Source organism: Plectropomus leopardus, chromosome 9, assembly GCF_026936395.1.
Source record: "Plectropomus leopardus strain MGB_pleo_1.0 chromosome 9, ASM2693639v1, whole genome shotgun sequence".
NCBI classification, from domain to species: Eukaryota; Metazoa; Chordata; class Actinopteri; order Perciformes; family Serranidae; genus Plectropomus; species Plectropomus leopardus.
The window spans coordinates 17980202-18003491 of record NC_142184.1 but is presented as its reverse complement, the minus strand read 5'-3'; the positions used below and the strand labels follow the sequence as shown (position 1 = coordinate 18003491).

Sequence of the window (23290 nt, the reverse complement as noted above, 5' to 3'; positions counted from 1 at the left end):
GGGTGGGGGTGGGGGTGTCAGGGGTCGGAGGAGATAAGCATTACAGTCTACCTCATCAAAAAAAAAGAGCTAGAAAAGCAATAGCGTGAAAAAAAGGCGAGAAAAAGCGGCTAAATAGGAGAAAAGCTGAAAAGCTAGAGCATGCTCTGCCTTTGCTCTGACCTGGTTCCAGTTAATCCGCCCACTTTACACGATGAACATTACCTCCACACTGTATTTATAGAGCCTTTTGCTGTGTGTTTTTGTATGTAAGCCAATGTGTATATGAATGTGATTTTTTTTAATGTATGGTCTTGACTGTACAGTAAATGCATTAGTCCATGTCATATAGAGGCAGGGGGTCTGATAGTTTGACAGAAAAAAATGTAAATGTATATTTGCAACAAGCATAAAACATTAAGCCTTAATGTGGAAGGACCATATGATTCAGTTCCTCTGACAGACATGAGATGCTTCTTCCAAGAAAACTCTAAATTGAAATTACTCTCTCTTGAAATATATAGTCAGTAATTTAATCTGATTTAATATTTTATTATTGCCAGACAAACATACTGAGCTTTAAAGAGAGGTAATGCTTTGAGACATGCTGGCTCCATTGAAAAGTGCATTAGGCCACATTCAGATCGACTTTGGCTCTGCATTGAAAATACAATCCTCTCATTCAGTGTCTCATTCATTTGAATTAGGCCAGTGTGGCCATGCAGTGGGGGGTGCCGACCACTGTGGCAAAAAACAAAAAACTAACAAACAAAAAACAAAGAAAAAAATGGATTGTCCAAAAAAAGGTGAAACCATCATTACATTAGTGACGTGTTTTTTGCATATCAGAGTATGACAAGCTGAATTGTCTGTTAATGATGATATGAAGGAATCATCACATTAATATGTACAACCTTAAAGGGTCAACCTTAAACCTTTTCAGGTCCCTGACAATGGGTCTGCTCCTTGGCAACTAAAGCATGATTGATATGGTGCTTTGAACTACATGCTGACATCAGCATACTTGCATTTTCTAATTTGCACCACATGCAAATTACAGCTGAGGCTGATCAGAATATAAAATTGGAAAAAAAATAATTTTGCAGATATTTGGTCATAAAACAAAGAACTAGAGAAAAAGAAAGATAGCTGTTACAATTCATTGTGAGACTGACCTGGATGTGTGCACCAAATGTCATGGCAATCCATTCAATAGCTGTATATATTGCATATGGTTGTCACTTTAACTACTAATGTCAACCTCATGGTGTTGTTACAGAAAAAGTGAGGAGATCGCCGAAGTCAGTAAGACAGATTGACTGACAGACATTGCCATCCCTGCACACTAAGAAATAGATGTACAAAATTGGACTGAAAATGGTACGGATGCTTTGTCACTCCAGCACTCTAGCAGGGTACGGTCAATGTACCTTTGAACATAGTATGTTTTTGTGTCTTCTTGTCTGTACCTCTAAAAGAACATTTCTGCACCTGTAGAAACAAAAATGTACACAAGTCCCAGTACATAAATGTACCAACTGTAAAGGTACAGATTATGTACCTCTTGAGATACAACTGGAGCGACAGGCTATTGTGTATCTTTAGGAGGCTAAAACATACTCTGAGACAGAAACATTTATAATTATTAGCTACATTTATTAAAACAGCAATTACTTTACATGTTTTAACAAAAATAAACATTTTACAAGGAAACAAATGAATTTTAATGCATTTCCTTTAATTGTTCTATGAGAAATTACTTGTTTTAGAGTTGTTTGTTATAGAGCAACTTGATGACTTGACTTTTCAGTATTTTCCTATCACCACATTTTTGACATGTCTATGGAAGAGGATTAAGGCCACATTTGAAAAAAATGACAATCTGAGTGTTAACATTAAACTCAGAACTTATAAATAAATGTTTCACTTGCGCATGGGCATGCACAGGTTGGCCCTCTTCCATATCAACCTGCATATGTCTATGCATGCCATCTCCCTCTGACCTCGGTGCAGTATAAGGACGTCACAGTACAAAAGAATTGCCAATAAATATAATCCTAACAGCAATTACTTTAAGGTATTTAGCAAAGCAAATCACTAGTATTAATTTCCCAGTCGCTCAGTTTCAGCATTTGTATTTTCTCAATTCAGAACCTATAAGCAGTAAAATCAAATGTAGGTTTTGAGGCAAAGTTTTATCTGCCCTTTTGACTCCTTGAGGAACAGGGCCAGTATTTTTTGGGGCCAGTATTTTCGGACTAAAATTCATCTTCATTTGATAACCAGAGACTTCTTCCTCTTCTCCTAAAATGGTAACCCAGTAGAGAGTTCTACATAAGCTCACCTCCAGCACGCTCCACAGGTATACTGGATGCTATAAGGTGTGATCAGTATACCCACACACTTTTTAAAAATAGAGAGGGCCCTGACAGTCCTACACAACGCTTCACAGCAGAGACCTCTCTGTTGAAATGGTCTCCAGCCTTATGACTCTTATCCAAAACTTCAATCACTGCTTCTTTCTCCTCCTCTTCTCTGCTCCTCCTCCCTTCTCTTCCTCTCTTCTCTCTCTCCAGGGAGGGGATTGTGCTTCTATAAGTCTTCTATCACACTGAATATTTCACAAAAGCCCTTTTTTTCCCTCCTTCTAACACATGCATACGCTGCCAGCTTTCTCACGGAAGTCTTCTCACTTTCATTCCCTCACGCTCTTCACAACTGTCATCTTCCATGCTTTGTCTCTGTCTTTCATTCTTCTACTTTCTCTTGTCATCTTCATCTCCATCTTATTTTCTCCACTAAATGTTACTCTTTGTCTGGCACCAGTGCTCACTGTTTCTTTTCACTTGCTAACTTCTTCTCACTGGCTCTCATCCTCAACCAAACCTCTTTGATCCTTCCTCTCACATTTTTAACACAAGTCAAAGACCCTAAATTACATATTAAGAAATGTTTTGGTGATTTTGGTTCCCAGGGGCTTTAAAAGCATTGCTCACTTTATAATCAGTACACTCTCTGCTTGGACTTTATGCTGCCTTTGTGCTTATAATGCACCCTATACTGACAAAACTGATGGTTTCTGTTGCTGATTTCTGTTGGTTCTCATCTCAGTTCAACTCCATTGCTGTAAATTAGTTACGATAACCCCACCGATGGCCATTAAGGTTGACCTAAAGTTCCCACAGCTGTTATTGTACACTACTGAAGTAGCCCTTAAACAGAAAGGACTGTACACTATATATCGCCACTACAGGAAACTGCAGCCCACTATATTATCATATTTTCATAAAGGTGCGTTCCTGATGTTAAAAGAGTCAGTGCTTCAATGAAGATTGCAAAGGAGTTTTACTTATCCATGAATAATTTATGTGGTATGCAGGATAAGTTTATTCCATAGCCTCAGTGTCTGTGTGTGTATCCCGTTCATTCAGCCCCTGGAGTTTTAATAATGTGCTTTTCGTCTCGAAAATTAGATTCTTCATTTCATCATCGCTGTTAGTCAAAGCTTGCTTACTGCCTGTGTGTGTTTTGCAATGTCTCTGAGGCTCTAATCCAGCCACAGAACAACAATCACCTCTGAAAATTCTCCTAAAGCATTCGGAGGCATCACGTACAAAAAACAGGTGTCATCCCGACCACAGTGACTGGACTACTATTTCCCCTCATCTCCTTCCCGTTATTCATTTTTCTCTGAATGTAATGACACTGGTCAGACGTAATACAATGCAGCTGAATACAAAGGAAGCCCCATTGGAGTACCTGGTTGATATTCCATGCATAGCTAGATGCTACACAATAATATACTGTTAAACTACACAACAGCCGAGAGTGTACAGGCGCCTGCAGCAGCCTTGGGCTAATTACACCAGAGCCTACACACACTGTGCTCCTCCTGAACATTTAAGACTGAATGAAGACTGTGAAATTCTAGTGTCAGTTTGTTTGTCTATTTGTGAGCAATCAGGGATGCACACTACAGCAGGCGTTTACTACAGCACGCAGCACTAATACCTATGTATGTCTTTGAAGTGAAATCATAGTGTAATCTCTGCATTTTGAGAGGATGATCTGCTTTAATAGTGAAAAATTATAGATGTAGGATACAAACACAGATATGTGTAAAGAGGACCAGTGGCCACAAGTCAAAACTAACTAAGTGGGTTATAGTGAATATAAAGGCTCAGACACAATCAAATCAGAGAACTAGCGTTGATGAAGGCCGACTGCTGCCTCTCGACGCTCGTGTCTCGACCAAAAACTCAAGACTACAGCCAACAGCCAATGCACTGCATGTGGAACTTTTCATGGGTTCTTTTTTCATCAACAGCAGTTTGCAGAGTTTAAGACACAGGGTGGATAAAGGTCCTGTTGATCACAAAGCTGTTCAGATCAGATCAATGGATGAGAGGAGCAGCTGCTGCAGGGCAGGTGAATGCAAACTTTTAGACCAAGCGCAATTAAGTGCCACTTTTATTACACTTGATGATTTGCTGCTGAGTCTGTGCCCAGAGTATGCTCTTCACTCTCGGGGTGTGGTGCAATGCATAAGCAAGTGGTATATACCTTCAGATAGCGCTCTGAATGAATACTTAAGCTCCAAAAATAGAAAATCAGTACGTAGCGACAGATGTTTTGACCGTGGTAGGCCACCACACATACAAGAATGTGTAGGAAAACCTGAGAGTGAATCAACATGTTGAATTGCTAGAAAGGGCTGACTAGTGCTAGTGACGGACATGCGCTAATCGATGGCCCAACATTGAAGACCGTCGGCTTGTTGTGTCAAGTCCATAAGACTGTACAGTATAAACAGGGTATACAAATACTGCAAAACTGCACTTGGTCTATTGACATATAAGCCTCTCCTTGTGGCAGTGTTTGTAATGGTGATTTACAGTAGAACCCAGCAGATACTGGATTTTTGTGGCCGATGCCAATACCAAAATTGGGGTAAAAAATTTGTGTATATATATATATATATATATATATATATATATATATATATATATATAGTTATTTAAATATAGTTATCCCTGTGGTATAAATATTGAAAAAATCATCGGACTGATTTGTCAGTCGGGATCTAATTTATAGTGGTCCATAGTTATCTGCATTGTTACCAATCATTCTGTGAAATCAGAACCTAAATACCTCCTGATTTAAGTTTGCAGTAATGTTTAAATGTCATCTTGTGAGGATGTTCTCACTTCGGATCAATGGCAGACCTGCGTTTGCCATGTGTTTCTGTCTGAGAGATGAAATTGGAGCACCGCTTTCTGGATGAAGGGTTTGGAAATTGGAATCCTTGATCGGTAGCAGCCATGAGTGGACCACTAGTGCAAAAATGGTGGCTAGAAAATAATTCTTTGACCTGTGTGTGCTTGTGTATATGTGTGGGGAAGCTCCATCTGTGTGTGATCAAACTGGATCATGCTCAACAACCATTATTTCATCTTCATCATCTTCCTCGCTGCTTCTTCTCTCTCTTCTCAGTCTTCATCATCTTTTTTGTCCCTTCTCTTCTCCTTCCCTCTCTTTGTCGCTCCCACACTAACTTTCCCAAGAGGCCAAATGACCTCATTTTCATCTCAAGACTTGTGCCTGAGCGGGTCTGTTCTCATTAAAACATGCAAACATGCACAAATGCAGAGGTGCTAGTGCAGAAATGTTACAATTTGCGTTAGTAAGGTGCACATTATGAAAATCTCTCTAAATACCTCTAATGAAACAAAAGTTTTACATTTGCTCAGACTCTTTTTGCCTCACATCCCATAGCATGTGCAGCAACAAATCAACAAATCAACAAATATACCTACACTGTCAGGATATGACCTCTACAACCAGCATTTCTATATGAAACACCCACATGTGTATATAGTGGTAACAGCTGTGTCCTTAGTCCCTGTGATGCTTATGCTTCCTTTTTTTAGTGTGTTTGCACATTTGTGTGTGAGAGGCAGAAGCCTTCAGGGTTCAGACTGCTGCAGATGTGACACGGTAAAACAGCAACGACCACCTCCCACAATCTGACAATCTAAAACCTCACATAGCAGAGCTGTCCAGAAACTCAAAAGGCAGGGAAGATTATAATTAGCAGCCAAATCATGCTGAAAGAACTTTGAACATTCAATTATGTGTCAGCCTTCACACTCAATCTAGACAGAATACATTTCTTGTATAGGGGTTTCCAAGGGTGAATTAGTGATTGTTTTTAAAGCATGTAATGAGAACATTTTTATGCAGAGTTTTATTGAAAAAAAACTACCATAGGAGAAACGCTGAAAAATGGTTTCTTGAATGACAGTAACCATTTTAAGCTCATATCCACATTTACAGGAATATGCTGCGCAACAGGTAGTGGTGGAAAATGGATGGCACCAGAACACTTGACGATGTGTGCTTGCTGTTTCATAGAACAGGAAAGAGAGGGTGCAGTTCTGATGGTGTCGTTTGCTTTGCTGTTGCAGTCAGTGGAGTGGCTTACGCTAACAACATGTTGTCTTTCACACTCCCTGCTGAAGTTTTTTATAGATGGAAGTTTACCCCAGTACAGTCAGTAAGAATCTCTTCACACCTGTACAAGACAGACAGACAGTCACGTGTGTTGAAGGATAAGCGGGAATAGATTAAAAAAAAGAGGGTACATTTACTTAGAGCTGTGACCCTCATCTCTGTCAGCGGAGGGGAGAGATGTTCATGGTGAGGAGAAAGTGAAGGAATGGTGTAAAAGTTTTACCTCGCATGGCAGCTGGATTCTCGCAATATCATGAGATTACACGTAAATCTATCAAGTCAGCCTTCAAGTGATGCGTTTGTAGCGACTAAGGAGCAACTTGTAGCTATGGCCATGGTTTAGGTGTGTGTGACAGTAACGAGATGTGGCAGTGGTGGCTCATAAAGAGGTTAGCATATGCTTTAATAGCATCAGTTACATCAAAACAATTTCATTGCTGAAAAAAGAGCAAAGAAGCACTGAAGGCTATTTTTGATGGAAAAGATGTTTTTGCTCTTCTCCCGACCGGCCTGTGATAGACATTGATAGACAGATGATTCATCCAATCACCTGCCAAGTGTTTTTTGAAAGTGCCTGACCTTTGCTTAACAGTTTCCAATGACAGATTCTCAGATGGTTCTGTGTAACAAACCATCTGGTGCGTTAGATTACTAAAAACGGGGAGATGGTGGAATTTTCTTTGCCACCGATTAGCAGAGCATCCCGGCTGTGGAGAGGCAGATCTGGTTGGTTGTGTGACAAAGTGCCAGGAACTGCGAAAGCTTGTGTGAGATGTGTGTGCATGTATATGCGTCTCCCCTTCTCTGTCTTTTACTTTGTTTACGAGTGCATGTAAACTGAGGTGTGGTTTGAGCCTCTCAATTGAATTCTAGTTTTTTTTTGGAGAGGTACTCTGCGCAGTGTTTCTAAAGGCCATGTTTGGCCACAAAAGGAATGAATTAAAGCAGTCGTGATCAGTGGGAATACACACACTCACACACACACACACACATGCACTGACGTGCGTATGGACACATACTCAAAAATTGATGCTGGGAAAGAAGGTTTTACAGTTTAATTTATTCCCCAGAGAGGACAAACCTAACAATGAGACCAGTGGCTAAAACACATGTATGTGTGCATTTGAAATTGTGTGTGTAGGTGGATCGTGGGAAGGTGCATTAGTGTCTGTATCTGTTTGACAGAGAGTGGACAGAGGTGTGTGTGTGTGTGTGTGTGTGTGTGTGTGTGTGTGTGTGAGAGAGAGAGAGAGAGAGAGAGTTCTCTCTCTACATGAGTGTATCTTAAGCGTCCAAAAGTGGATTAAGTGCCCCAAACACACACACACACACACACACACACGCACACACACACACACACACACACACGAATGAAGTTGGTTGATAAAAGCAGCATCAGCTCATTGCATTAAGGGGAGTTGCATGTTAAGTCATTGATACATTGTGTGCTTCCAAGTGTGTTTGTGCACACACACTCAACTCTTCAACCCTGTGCTGGGGGAGGATACCACTTGAAAGAGAGTGTTGTTTCTCTCTCCACTAACCTCAGTCACAAATGCACATGCATAATGCACACTCAGTCACAACAGGTAGACACAGCCATCAGCTTTCCACATCTCTTCACTGAGTATAACATATCCTCTGAATGTTTTATGGAGATCTTGAACTTCTGAGACATTAGCAGCATTCCCTCCCTCTGTCTTTTTATTGGTTGAAGGCATTAATGTTGCATTCTGTGTGGTGTGCGAAGGTGACAGGAGTTATGTTTGACACGTGAGACATGTGTGACATGGTCGTGTATGCCTGGCATGGCAATTTGTTCTGCTCCACAAACTTTTCGCATGCAGTCTATTTTCCCCAACCTGCATGCATGAGTGAAGAATGAAATATAGTTGTTTTTGTTCGTTCTTTTACATGTAAATGTACAAATACAGTATTCATAAAAAAGAGACACTGCAGTTTTGTTTTCCCCACATATAAAGGTGCTATCGAGGGACATCATATTTGTGAGATAGTTAAATCACTGTCAGAAAATATCCGTAGCTGCAGAGTTGGGATTGTCATCTGGTTTAAAACGTACCAGCCCGTCACATTATTTTGTAACATGAAAATGCTTTATTCTGTGTTTTTACTAGTTTAAATCACCTGGTCTGTTTGTTTTAGAGAGCAGGAGACCACTGTGAATAATTTAGCTCCTGATAAAAACCTCCTGAACAAAAAAGTGCTAAAGGAAATGTAATTGAGAGAAGTTTCACCTGGTTTTAATCTGCAATCCTCACAGCTAGAGATGACACTAAATCTCTGTAAAGCTTACACACTGTTCCTTTTTAAATTATCCACAATGTAACTCTCCTATTACACAGGCAAAGAGGAAAATTACTGTATTCCAGAAACTGATATACTGAGTGAATAAGAGATAACTGGAGGGAACAACAAGGTGGCTTCGTAACAGTGCTTGTAAGCAGACGCGCTTTAGCTATGTTAACATTAAGGTTGACAAGCTGACAAGTACACTTCAGCATTTTCAAAAAGCTTTTTTCCCATCCTAATTATACAGCAAGGCCAACCATTTCAAATCAACAAAACCCACATGGGAGAGTTTTTTTTTTTTTCAGAAATTTAATTTCCAGGGAGAGAGAATGCCAGCTTAGTAGGGATAGAAGGCCAAAGTCAGCGGAGAAGTTTGTGTTTTCAATTAAATCCACATTATTGTGAACATAGACAAAAAAGACAAAGTACTTAGAAGAAAACAAAAGCAGGTTTCTGCAGGTGTCACCGCCGCAGCAGTGCCCTTGTCTCTTCCCTGTGTTCCCTACGCCTTTTGTCTTCCATGTCCCCAGGTTGTCTGTGAGTGTGTACAGGCTGTTTTCATGCCCTGTTTGTACGAGTAATCATGAGGCAATAATTCCTGTACAGTACGGTGGGAAACCAAGTGAACTTTGCGTTACATTAACGCATCAAACGTTACGTCATCACTTTACAATACAATATGTGAATTATTCACTGGGCACTAATTTGTTAGATATCATATAAACAGTTGTCTTTTATTATGATTATTATTATTAATAATAATGTATTATTGATAATGAGTGAGTAAGTGAGTGAGTGAGTGAGTGAGTGAGTGAGTGATTGATTGATTGATTGATTTGTGCAGCCCAAGTCAGACCTTCACACCATTGCAGGAAGTCAGGGAAAGCGGACATTTCTTTATCAGTCCCTTGAGGGGAAATTCAATTTTTTCACTCTGTGGTTATTTTTACAAACTGCACACACATAGGCCCACAAGTACCCCTCCCCCCCAAGTGGTTGTTTTTCTCATAGGGTTGGCTTAATACAGTAATTAACTTGATACATTCTACAAATACAGTTGATATAAGATTCAACCATTGTGTGAGTGTGATGTGGTCCCGCCTGGTATTTACAGTTCACATTAGTTAGTAGGTAGGAGGGGCAAATCGGTAAATTTAGTGAAGATGAGAACTGTTCACTTAAAATGACTGATGACTCGCCCATCACTACATGTCAACAACTCCTAATGGCATTATACACTTCGGTAAGACAATCCTGCAAAGAATGTGTATAGATTGCTAATTTCACTTCCCTGTTGTCCACTGGCAGCTTTTACTGTATGTCCTTGCTTCGATGCAAATGATCCTCCAAAGGCACATACGCTGACAGCTTTACAGTGATTAGTGTTGTTCATATACGTGATGTGGACACAATAGACATACCACCTGCACAATGTTATACAATAGCTCTACTATTTTATTAGCTAGTCCCTCTCCCCTTATGTTAGATTTAGGAACAAAATATAAGTTATATCTTGTGTAAAACACATCTTAGTATCCTGTACTGATTTGGGTGGGAAAACACATTAGGTGCACCCTACAATGTAACACTCTCCAGTAAAATAAAACCTCAAACTATGGCCTTATCTGTAAACAAAAGTGCAAGTTCCAACTTCAAAAATCAGATCAGCAGTCGGTCGGTCAGTCGGTCCGACCCTTTTGGTCTGATCTGAAATATTTCAGTAGTTATGGATTGCAGTCAGTGTTAATTTTGTCAACCATTTTTTTTTTCGACTAAATGAAAAATTAAAATATTAACAAAAATGATGTTGAGATAATGGTCATTATGCCCTAGTGAGTACTGATTGTACTAAATAGTTGGTTCTATTTAGGAAGACAAGTCAGTCAAAGTAGCAATATCAGATCTTTGTTTGTTTCCTTATTAGACTAATTCCATTAGGGAATGTCTTGCTCTGTGAACATATTGTTAAATTTAACAGAGCTGAGCTAGTTTACAGAAAACGTCTACTACTTTTAAATATGATTTATGATTTCTTACCACTCATAAACAGACATTAACTCATTCTGCACGCATTTTACATAATTTTATATGTTTTAGCACCATGTAAAGTGTGTGATGTGAAATTTCCTAGATAATGTTTGTCCGCCTAAACTATGCTGTTAACAGAATAGTTACTACCTAAACCAAATTTAGCAGTAGACCTCAGTAATATCAGTAATATAAATAACTTTAGGCATTCATTTTTATATCATATGAAAGAACTACAGTACATCAATGACACATTCTCAACTAAGATGACTGAACACAGTTCAAGGTATGCTTCATCGGAATTTTTGCAGCCTGGAGAAATATCCTCCAGCAAAACACAGTCAGTAATCTGTGCATAACTCATGTATTTTGGAAGGCTGCAATCATGTGAAAAATGCAGTGATGGATGTAAAGTAAGAACCGTTCCCAAACGGTCCAGTTAGGAGGTAGGCTGGGGCAGTGGATAGATCACAAAACATAAGAATTTCCCCCAGGAGATTGTGTTTGAAACTGTGTGAACTCTGAGTAATTTTTAAGGTAGGTCTTCATCATGTTTCTTTTCCTATGTTAATTACATGACTTTAGGGGGAGGGACATAGTAAGGATGTAATGTAATTCATGGGGTGGTAATTCGTAGGATATCATACGAACCGTTTTGAGATATTGATATTGATTGATATGTTTAAATGTGACTGTAAACCATTTTTCCTTTGTGGCTTGAAGTGAAATCTGTCCACAACTATTGGATAGATTTCCATGAAATTTGGCTCAGACATTCATGTTTTCCACAGAATCTATTTTCTCACTTTGATGGTCTCTCAACTTTTCTTATAGCCGTTACGGCTGTACACACAAGACAACAACTCACTCTGATCTGTTTGCAGATTGGGCATTTAATCAGGTAGCAACCTCCAGCCCTCAATTCTCCCATCTGATCTCTGATTCTCATGTTGAGGATAAACCATTTCACGATATTTAAATGAGAGGGTGTTGGGGTCCATGAACACAGATTGCTTTTACTGCTCAGAATAGATAGTTTCAGACAGATAAGGCAGTACAACACACAAACAGCACAAAACAACATGGTAAAGTGATAGTAAAGTGAGTGTGCTTTTGTTTATTTGCTCTCCTAGTGCATACGGCCATGAAGGTGATGGAGAAGACTGAGTACCAGCCTCTCCAGTCCATATAGGAGCAGTCTGCTCTCAGGCAGGCCCATAGGATAGCGACTGACATGTCCTCTCCTCAGAGTACGAGCTCTTGCCTTCTGACAGACGATATAGAGTCCCCCACTGCGAACTCAATTTTTAAAAAAATCTTTTGTTCCTTGCTCTGTAAAACTTTTAAAAAATGCCGCCTGGGAAATTGTGTTATATAGTTTCATGTTTTTTTTTTTTATTACTGGGTGAGTGCAATACATGTTTTTATTACTGGGTGAATGCAATACGTGTCCTGTGCAATGTGTGCACAATTTGTATTAAGTGTAACTGGGACTATGCACAGTTGCATATCTGGTGTTGTTTTTGTTCAGGCTGTTGTGTTTTTAATGTCATGGTGTGACAATTGTTTTTGTTGAAAGTGGCGGCATTATCTGTGCAGCACTGGGTCCAAGACAAATTTGTTTATTCTTCATACAACAGATATAATTAATAAGTTTATGGCAGTCTTTTCTCCTCACTTATGATCCCCATTTCTATTTTGTTTTACATCCAACTCAGAGAGGAAGGGTTTCTTCCTGCCCCTATTCGTGAGATTTTGTACGTACAAGTGTGTATTCGACTTATCCACACACAGAGTTACTTACACACACACAATCACAAAAAGCACACACCATCCATGTTTCAGTCTGTGTATTGTATACAGTGTGTATGTGTGTGCCTGCGGGTCTCGCCTAAGGCTATTCTGTTGTCAGAAAAAGCAAGTCTGTCAGACAGATATTGCATCATTCTAGATAAGCTACAGACACACATGCACACATACTCACACTTTTGTCAAAAAAAAGTAGTACTCTGTGGTCCTTCTCCCCGAGGACGCACTTACTGTGCAAGACCTGCACAGATCTAGTCTCCTAATGAGGGGACAGGAAACGGAGGACACACGCGGGGAAGAGAGGTGAGGAAGGAAGGAAGTGTCTCAGACAGACTGGTGTAAGGTTTAGAAACACATGAATCCAATCATTCAGAATACCGAGGCAATACTGTATATTCATGGGCTGTGTGTGAGGGGTATGTCTGCGTGTGTGTGTGTGTGTGTGTGTGTGTGTGTGTGTGTGTGTGTATGTGTGCGTGCTACATGAATTTGGTAGATTTTATATGTGTCTACATTTGGAAATGGGTTTCTCTCTCCTCTCTCTGGGCAGATGTGATGAATTTTCATTAGAGCGTTTCCTTATTAAGCCTGTTTCTGTCCTTGTGTATGCCTTGCAGTGTCACACACACACACAAGCACAGGCCTTAGATGAGAGCCGCTTTGTGAGCAATAAGGGAATTAGTGCTTACAACAAGACCCCATCCTGGGAACTCAGTAAAGGAAGCAAATGGATATTGATGCAATACACACATACTAGCCATTATAGGGGATCCATACATGTGTAACCTTTAATTCTGTAAGTTGATTTGCAGAAGTGTGTGTATTTAGAATGATAATCCATTCACCCTCTTCTTCAGTCTTGTATTCTGTAGTACACTTCATTTTAACAAGCACGCTAATTCCGCTAATTGGCCCTTCATCTCCTCTTCGTCTCTCAGTTCTTCCCTCCTGTGTACTCTACCGTGTCCTCGCAACTCTTTAATTTGTCCCAGTTTTACGTCATGGCATCCTGATAAGGCCAGGGATCAACCTCAGGCTGCTACAAGCTCTGCTCAGAATCGAACAAACACTCGTCAGCTCAGGCAATGAGCTCAGCAGGAATGAGTGGACCAATTTCTGTTTAATGTCATTATATTCTTAGTGGAGATAAGTTTTGAAAACCAAAATGATATTAATGACAATATGAAAGTGCTCTTAGCTACGTCTGGAATATTCATTGTGTTATTATTACCTAATTACACCCGGTGCAATTCTTACACAAGGCTGTGAAACAATGTAATTTGAAACCTGAAGTACTGGAGATGCTGGGTAAAAAGTCAATTTTGGCCCTGATTTAATGCCTTTGCACCAACAACAGCCATTGCCACAGGCGTTATGTTTTTGGGCTGTCTGTCCCATCCTTGTGAACACAGTATATAAAGAACCCATTGAGGGAATTTCTCCAAATTTGGTACAAACATCTACTTGGACTCAACAATAAACTGATTAGATTTTGAAAGTCATAGTCACTGTGACCTTGACTTTGACCATGTTATTTTCATGAACTCGATCTCACGAACACTTCGAGATTTCTCCAGGTTTGGCACAAATGTCAATTCAGATACAAGGATGAATTTTTTAGATTTTGGTTGTCAAAGGTCAAGGTCACAGTGACCTTTCGTCTGTCCGATTCTCGTGAGCGCAGTATCTCAATAAGCCATGAAGGAAATTTCTTCTGATATGACATAAACGTCAACTAAACTGATTATATGGTAAAGGTCAAGGTCACTCTTACCTTGTATTCATCTCATTCTTGTGAACGTGATACCTGAAAAAGGCCTTAAGGGAATTTCCTGAAATTTGCCTCAAACCTTAACTCAAAGATGAAGTGATTAGATTTTGATAGTCAAAGGTCAAGGTCACTGTGACATTGCATTCTTGTCATCTTCATGAATGTGATATCTTAAAAACACTGAGAGGGAATATCCTAAAATTTGGCACAAACATCCACTTTGAGTCCTGGAGGAATAATTAGAATTTGGTGGTCAAAGGTCAAGGTCACTGTAACCTGACAAAACTTGTTTTTTTGGCTATAACTCAGAATGACAAAATTTCACTAAGATGTCTAATAGGATATAATGATGCCATTGTAAATTCAAAAGGTCAGAGGTCAACATAATGTTCTACAAAATCACTCTATTTATTATTCAGCCTCATAACTCAGGAACAGAAGGGGAGCCAATTGGTCCGATACTGAATTGGTGACACTGATCTTCGGCGCCCACCCTGAAACTGTGCTGATTATAATTCTAACTTTGATTTTCTATGTGTTAAGCCAAGTAAATAATATATGGCCTTGATTGATCAATATGGTACAGGCTGCATCTGTCATGTGATGTTATACACAGATGACACACACAAGAAACACACAAGTGGTTATCAAAGTGGAGAGCAAATATGTGGTAATCACTGTTGCAGATCTTATTAAAACCCTGGTGATGTGGGCTATCGCCATTATAAGGGCTTTTAGACACAGAAAATTTCTTTGCATTATACATTAAGCCTGTGTATATGTGAGTGCCTCTTAAATGTATTTATTTAATTTGCTTGCTCACACAAACAAACACATACTGAGGGACCAGTGCAAGTAGGATCTGTGTCTGTAAAATGCTAGAGTAGTGAACATGTCCATCTGACTCTCAGTTATTCCCATTAGCGTAACAGTTAGAACATCAGGGGTTGCCACATCAGTCATAACCCCTGATGTTCTTCTCCCGCTCCTCGGTGAGGAATCGCCATGATTAAACCTTTCGGACTGAAGCTCTACTAAAATGGGGTTGGGTGGGGGCACAACGAGGAGATGAAAGCCATACAGAGGCAGTGAAAGGTGCAGGAGAAAGCAAGAGAGGCTGGGAAAGACAAAGAGACTTTAAAGGGAAATGATCCCACTGTATGGTATGAAAGGAAAAACACATTATTCTTGTAGAATCACACACCTGTGTCCGTGCTGCCGTGATATAGGCAGAGTGACATGTCAAACACTAATGAGGGACAGAGATATTCACTTGCTGTCACATAAGGACATGTGTATAGTGGCGTGCATTGAGTTGTATAATGTGTGCATTTGGATGTTAAATGTGTGTGGATGTTGCACAGTGTGTGTGTGTGTGTGTGTGTGTGTGTGTGTGTGTGTGTGCATGTACATGTGTGTAGCTCAGGTGGTTTGTGCCCACATGAAGTGTGACATGTGAGGCCTGTCATCTCTTGTTCACACAGGCAGAAGTAACCTGAGGTCAGCCACTGACCCACTGCTGCTCCAACTTCCCTCCCCAGGCAAACATTGACATGCTTGTTATACATATTTTATGAACACACACTCACACACATCTAGTTGTTCATCTTATCATACTGTAGATCTAGTGTCACCTCGCAACAAAGCCAATGCGGCATCACTTAATCGCGTTGTGCAGATATCAGGATTTGTGTCGTGGGGGTGCTGATAATGACAACGTTGTTGATTTACAAGTTGTGCTGCATCTGTGTGACAGTGACAAGGAAACACTAACACACCTATCCACTTGACTGACAACACAGAAAGACTCTGCAAAAGCAGCTGCACACAGCAGTCGGTGAAGTATTTGCACAACATGTATTTCCAATTACTCTCGGCTTTCTATAATGGAGGCACATCAAAAGCCAAACTAGTCATGGCAGCTTGTCACACAGAACATAGACCTTCTGTAATAGGCATCTTTTTCTTTTCCCTTACCCTTTTTCCCTCCTGTATTTGGACTGAACACAGGCTTAATAGGATAGGATGGCTAAAGAGATGAGTGCCAGTAAATAGCAGATTTTCTTAGAATAACCTTGACGCTGAGGACCTCTGAAACACTTCCCCTCTGAGCTGATAAAAAGAGACTCTATTCCATTTGATTCATTCCTGAGGCTCGCTGCAGCCTAAACACAACACGTGTGAACAAGCGCACAGACACACTCATACACAGAGACTTGCAGAAGCAATTTGATTTAAGGTGCTGAAGATAAAGTGTGATGTCTCGGTGCGCCTTCACACCTGATGCAGTGTGTTGCCTGTGCGTGTTAATGGGTGTGCATTTCAAAGTTATAAGCAAAATGTACAACAAAACATGCGGCTGTCAATAATTCTTCATTTTTTGGTTGCATAACAGCATTCCGACGCCCTTACTCTGAACTATGTGCACAGATTTTGATTGAAAATGTATAAGTTTAAAAAGTGTATCAAGTTCCATTAAATATTGATCATTTCAGTTTTTTTTCATGTCAGAGTGACTAGTCCTCATGAATGCTTTTGACACTTTATAGCAATATGAGAAAAAACTACATTTTTTATCATCCAGACATATTATTGAATGCATCCCGGCATGATCGGATGACAGCTGCGATAAAGGGACAAGCGTAATGACTGCCTGTGACGCGGAACAGATAACTGGCCACCCATTTTGTAAACACTGAAGTCAGACATTGTTCAATCCCTTTAATCTTATATGAGATAACAAAATGCATAAAGACGATTTAAATCTGAAATGTTTACTTTTTCAAATATGTCATTAATATCAGCATCTGTGTAATAGAGTATGGTGAAAACCCCAATGAAAATAAGATGATATATCTCACAAGGTTTATCCTCTAATGATGACCTAACAAACACCTTTTTCTGCTCTTGAGGTTTCTGTGGGAAGCAAGAAGAAACTTGTTCCATGTGTAAAAAAACACTGCTGCCGCTACTGTTCATTGTGCAAGGGCTGCTAACTATGGTAGCCAAAGCAAAAATGCAAATAGCTGTAGAGAGGCAGTGTTTGGTTTCTCAGTTCTTGGCTACTATAAAACATGGTGGTGCAAAATGGTAAACGCCATTAATGAGGAGCCACTCCCTGTGTAGGTATTAATGGCTTATTCTAGGGTAACGAAAACATGACAATTCTTTTTTTTCAGTTGATATTAACTATAGACAACATACTTATCACATTGTATTCAATTTCTGTCAGTTTATCTGAACCTTTAACAAACATGACACTAGATGATTCATCATAATGGCATAATAGTTTAAAAAAAAAACAGGGAGGGATGAAATGTATGACTACAGAAATTATTGAATAATGTTTAAAAAACATTAATAATTTCTGCCACCAAGCAGGAAGAACACAGCGCCCAGTTTTGGTGATTCAAAGCAGCACCTGCTGCTGAGAGATCAGTGTTGGTGTCACTGAGTGTGGCTGAAATGTTGCATTGTACTTCAATGCGATCATTTTATCTCTGATATTGTGCTACTCTCACCTACTGAGCAGATATCCCAGAGCGTGCTATGAATTTGTTTTGCAGGGAGGTTGCCCTGTCAGCATGCCTTCAAATGCTTTCTGACTTTGGGGACAGCCCCTCGTACCCCCTAAAAATGAGTCACACAGCACATTATCACACATAGCCTGTTGGCACATACCTACGTGCACCCACACGCGCATACAGACACATTCACCTGTGCAAACATTCACACGCACATAGTTGTGAAGCTGTGAGGTTGAGAGGTACTCTCAATCTGCCTCTGCACTTCTGTGTTTTACACTTTGTTCTCATGTACACTTTTTTCTCTATCCTTTTCACTTAGTCACAGTGCACCTTTCTCCTTGCCTTTCTGTTCCCATTGTTTCTCACCTCTTTCCTCATCTCCCTTCTTTTTCCTCTCTTCCCTTCTCATCTCCTTTCTTCTCATATCCTCCCATATCGCCTCCTACTCTCTGTTAACTTCAAGGTTTGTTCTGACTCAGTATTCTGCAGGTATGGTGTTTGTAAGCCATCTGAGTTTTCATGGTGAGAAACAATCACCAGTGACACAAGAAAAGAAGGACAAACATATATCTAAAGGAAAGGACAGACCATAAATACCTATCTTCACACCGAGAACACAAGCAGTTGGTTGATATTTTTTATGAAGACAGTTCTTCAATCCCTCAGGGATTTCATATCAAAAGGAAAGAGCTATAATATCAGTTCCGACCCAGTTAAACCCATCCTGACTGGAGAAACAGGAGGAAAAGTTTGCAAAGAAGTTAATGCTAGGGTACAGACTTTAAGCTACAGTAGGTAAATTTCATAAACATAACTGTCTGCTGAAAGTGTTACTATATCCTGATAGTAGTACATGAGATAGATAATCTATTAAAAAAAAATAAGGTTCTTCTGTATCCTCCTGAATAAAACAACCAGTCAGAGCCAGGAGGATTCTGTAATATAGTGTTGATCACCGCTTGTGAACTCACAACAGCCCCCCCCCCCCATCCATACATGCTCACACTCAGTCATCCTCAATATCATCAGTGCATGGTTTCAGCAGCTTTGCAAACACAATAGCTGAGAAACAACCACCAACAACAAACAAACTGCCCATCATTCCTTTGCTAGCAACAGCACACACAGTAAAGACAAGTAAACAAAACACCTCTGAAATTGAAAGCAAACTTAAGTCCCCTGATATTTTGTTAAGTGAAAGCTTTTTTTTTATGAAGCAGATAAATAAGGAAATGCTAGGTTTTCATCAGCAGTAGCTTAACACAACTCTTATACCCCTTTCCCACCAAAACGAGAAAAAATGCTAAACAGTGAATTCCCCTTTGCATTACACAAGTCTGCCTCTCTGTCAGCTTTTGTCTGTGTGAGTGTGTGTGTTTTGTTGGTGTCCGTGCACATCATGGATAGGTAAACAATAGACAACAGCAGGAATAGAGGTCTAGGAAAACTTTTCAGTGATTTCTTCTCTTTATATATCTCTTATTTAGTCTCTCTTTCAAACTCGATGCAGATGTTTTTGGAATGCTGTTAAGGAGGAGATTGATTGTAATTAGTGACGGCGTGTCATTGCATCTTGCCAGTTAAGGAGCTGATATAGATAGATAGATAGCCTTTATTGTCCCATAGGAAATTCTTTTTCACAGTCTGTCCATACATACAAGCATCAGTGAACCCACCAACAGTACATGAATACAAACACCCCCCAACAACAAATATTATACCCCACATCACCTGAGTGTTGGGTTCCCATCAATGCTGATGGGAGCCTGAGGTGATAAAAACCGGTGTCTAAAAACAGGATGCAGGAAAGCTAAACTCCAAACCACAGACTTTCAGTTTGAAGCTACTGCAGCACTCATAGCTAAACACACAGAGACTTTTAAATATTGCTGTCTCTCTGGTAGTCAGGTCGGCTGCAGTCTCCAAGATATCACAACTAACGCTTGCCATAAGTTTACTGTACTAAAAGCCACTGTTCCTAAGCAGAAGAAAAGCCGCTGGACAGCATCACTTGAAGACGTGGCCAGAAAGAAGATGTCGCGCACACATGAAATGCAGCAGGACGGTGTCAGATGTAGGTAATGAGGTAATATAATTAGGCTGCCTAAAGGGCAGGTGGGAGGGGAAGTGTATAGGTCCAATTAGCCCCAACTTTTGTGCATGAGTCAGGTGTGTGATTCCTGTCTATATGTGATTTTTTTTTTAATCCCTTACCATTTGCCTCCTTCCCCTAATCTTAACCATCTGTGCCAGCATGTGGTTTGTTGGTGTTCTGGGCATTGGTTGCCTTGTGCTTGTGTTATCTAAACAAAACCATGTGCTGCATCATCCCACCATGCGTATTTGTTGACATCCCAGTAGCGTCATCCCGGAACGTAAAAATTAGATGCAGAAGGATAACTAAAACACACTATGTAGATGCAAAAGTCCACTGCAAAGTGGCAACATGTGATGAACTGCAAAGTGGCAACATGTGACAACTCGGGATGATGACATGTGGATTCTAGTGTTATTAGAGCATTAGGATGAGCAAGAGGAACCAGATTTTTTTCACACATTATCTGTCTCATGTACTGCTGTCAGGATACAATTACTGTTTCAGCAAACATGACAAAAAGTTATTTTCTAAATAAAAGTTATTTACTGAACTTTTAAAGATACACTCAGATTTAGTAATAGTACCCAGTAGCTCCAGCAAATCCCTAACATTGTTCTCAAGTTGCTGCTGATGTTTTGAAAATCAGCTGTGGCCTGTGCTGAGCTTCGAAACATCAACAGTGGAGATCTGGGAATTTCAGTATGCTCTAACAAAATCAGTATCTGTGAAAGTTAGAGAGGGTATGTTGGCCAGCAGGGACAGAGTTTAAGAGAAGGCAAAAGACTAAAAAAACTGGGCAGAGCCATAGTGCTCAAAAGTTAGCATCTCAAAAAGTTATTGGCAAGCTCATCTGTTGACATTTGCAGCTTGGCAGTTGTTACTATATTTCAGCAGGGACGCTGTGTCCCTCCAGGGATGGAGGCGCTCCATTCACATCAAGCCAGCATCACCTTCACCATCCTGGACCTTGTCATGTGAATGTTGTTGTGCTTACATAATCTCCTGGCAAAACTAGGCTTTTTCAATCACTGCTAAATTCCCGTCAGTCTCACTGAGGCATTACACTCACACATGGACGCACATATGGATACACATGAACACACACACACACACACACACACACACACACACACACACACACCCTTCTGCACACGTGACAATCTTTGCACTTTGCACAGACACACACTCATGAATGCACGCACATACACACAAACAGCATATCCCAGCGCTCTGGATTAGGGGTACAGATTAGAGATTAGGGCCAGCACTGAGATTACACAGTACTCTCTAGCCCTGCCTCCACCATAGATCAGAAGCACCTCTGCCCCTATCATCCACAATGGTTATGCTACACACACACAGGAAGACACAGTGTGGATTTCACTGATATTCATTCCTTAATCCTAAATGCACCCGCAAAACGTCATTACCTCTGAGGATTTCTATTGTCTCTCTGTTCTTAGTCCTCATATCATATTTTTCCCACTTCCTTTCTTTCTCTGCCTCTCTCCCGCTACCACTATTCACTCACTGTGTTTAGCATCAGTCACATTAACCAAAGCTCCCATTCCCTCCCACCACACATTTCCTGACTGGGTCAGTTCCATGGATTTGTCTTGATGTGGTCCCCATAGGCAGGAGATAAACTGGAGGTAGAAATCTTCAGTAGAGGAACATCAGAAATGAATTATCAAACAGAAATAGGTTTTGTCAAGTATTTAGGAGGAGAAGGACACTGAGGATAGATGGCTGAAGCTTCCAGGGAATCTGTGTCCTACTGTAGATGGAGAGTTAAAGGATGTGGGTGAGGATTGCCTGAGGACTGTGGAGAGATGGTATATTGATTGCTGATTCACTATCTAGATCCTTGATTTTCTACCTGGGCGTTTGGGACCTCCTGTAGGGTCACAAGCTATTTTAGGGTGGACAAGAAGAATGCTGCAATGGTGAAATACATATATACAGTATGTATACAGTATATATAGATATATATAGACACTGTTCGTAATCACTGGAATGGAAGTTTTTTTCCCCTTGTGAAGTGCATTTTGCAGGCACAACGTTAACAGTGAGAGTAACAATGAGGTGAAAGCATGCATCGATGTATATTTCAGGAAGGATGCAGGAGACATGTCCCCCTTAATATTCTCCCCAATAAAAACATAACAGTAGCAGAGGACTTTTATTCTGACAAAATTCAAGACATTTACAGCACAGCTTGATGCAGAAAAGACACAAAGTGGTGCATACAAATTCACCAGAATTATTTATTTATTTTACTTATTTAGCCTTTAATCCTTAACCAGAAAAACTTTTTTAAATTAAAAATCTCTTTTTCAAGAGTGTCCTGGCCAAGCAACAAAAGCAACAAAAGGTAAGGACAGACAACATAGAGTAAAAATACTAAATCAAAAATTCAACTCCAAAACAAACAATATAAAACACACAAAGAACTGAAAATGAAATTACAAATTACAGATGGGAAGACTAATATACTATAAGCGAACTATAAAAACAAGAGAAACTGAAAGACCAGCGACAACCTGACATTGGCATATAGATCTACAAAAATGAAGAAAATAAAGGGTTTGATGCTCAAAATTTTCTGAAGGACCCCCCAAACCTCCCGTCTCATATGTGCCCCCACTCACCCACCCAAATGAAAAACGAAACCTACGCCCTTTAAAGTAGGATTTAAGAGTCATTTACAGCAAGTTTAAAAGGTCATGAACTACTGATCAAGATCAAAATACAAATCCAAACTTACTCACATATGCAGACAAAAAAAAACTGATTTTCCTGTCATTAAAACCTAGTGCTGTCAGTGTGACTTGGGGCATCAGTGATTGCTGGGGAAGCCAGCTGCTTTAGGGACACAGGGACACTGCCCTTTATAAATAAAGTTTAACTTGAACTTGACAGACGTTGCACAGAATCTGCAGACTTTAGCAGAGTAGAGAGGAGCTTAGTGGGTAGCTTAGTATCTATTGACAAGGCTGGCACACAACCAGGCTGCCAGAAGCGTTAGTATCCAGATTCGTTCAGAAATGGACTTGGCTGAATCTATGGTTCTCCAATGTACTGTGTATTTTCAAGGCTAATAGTAGCAGCACTCCCTTGGTGTGTCTGACTCTGACCATTGGAGGCTTTCATAATGTTTCATCAGTAGCTCTTTTCCTCTTTAACATGCTGCTCTGCGATCCCTTTGTCTATCTGTTACCTAAAGGTGTCCTCAAAAATAATTCATGCTATACT

General features: G+C 40.1%; 1 protein-coding gene across 2 annotated transcripts in view; it reads left to right on the top strand.

The window, feature by feature from the left end:
• Positions 1–23290, top strand: part of camkvl (CaM kinase-like vesicle-associated, like) — a 50314-nt gene that overhangs the window by 13371 nt on the left and 13653 nt on the right. The gene's annotated exons all lie outside the window — the stretch shown is intronic.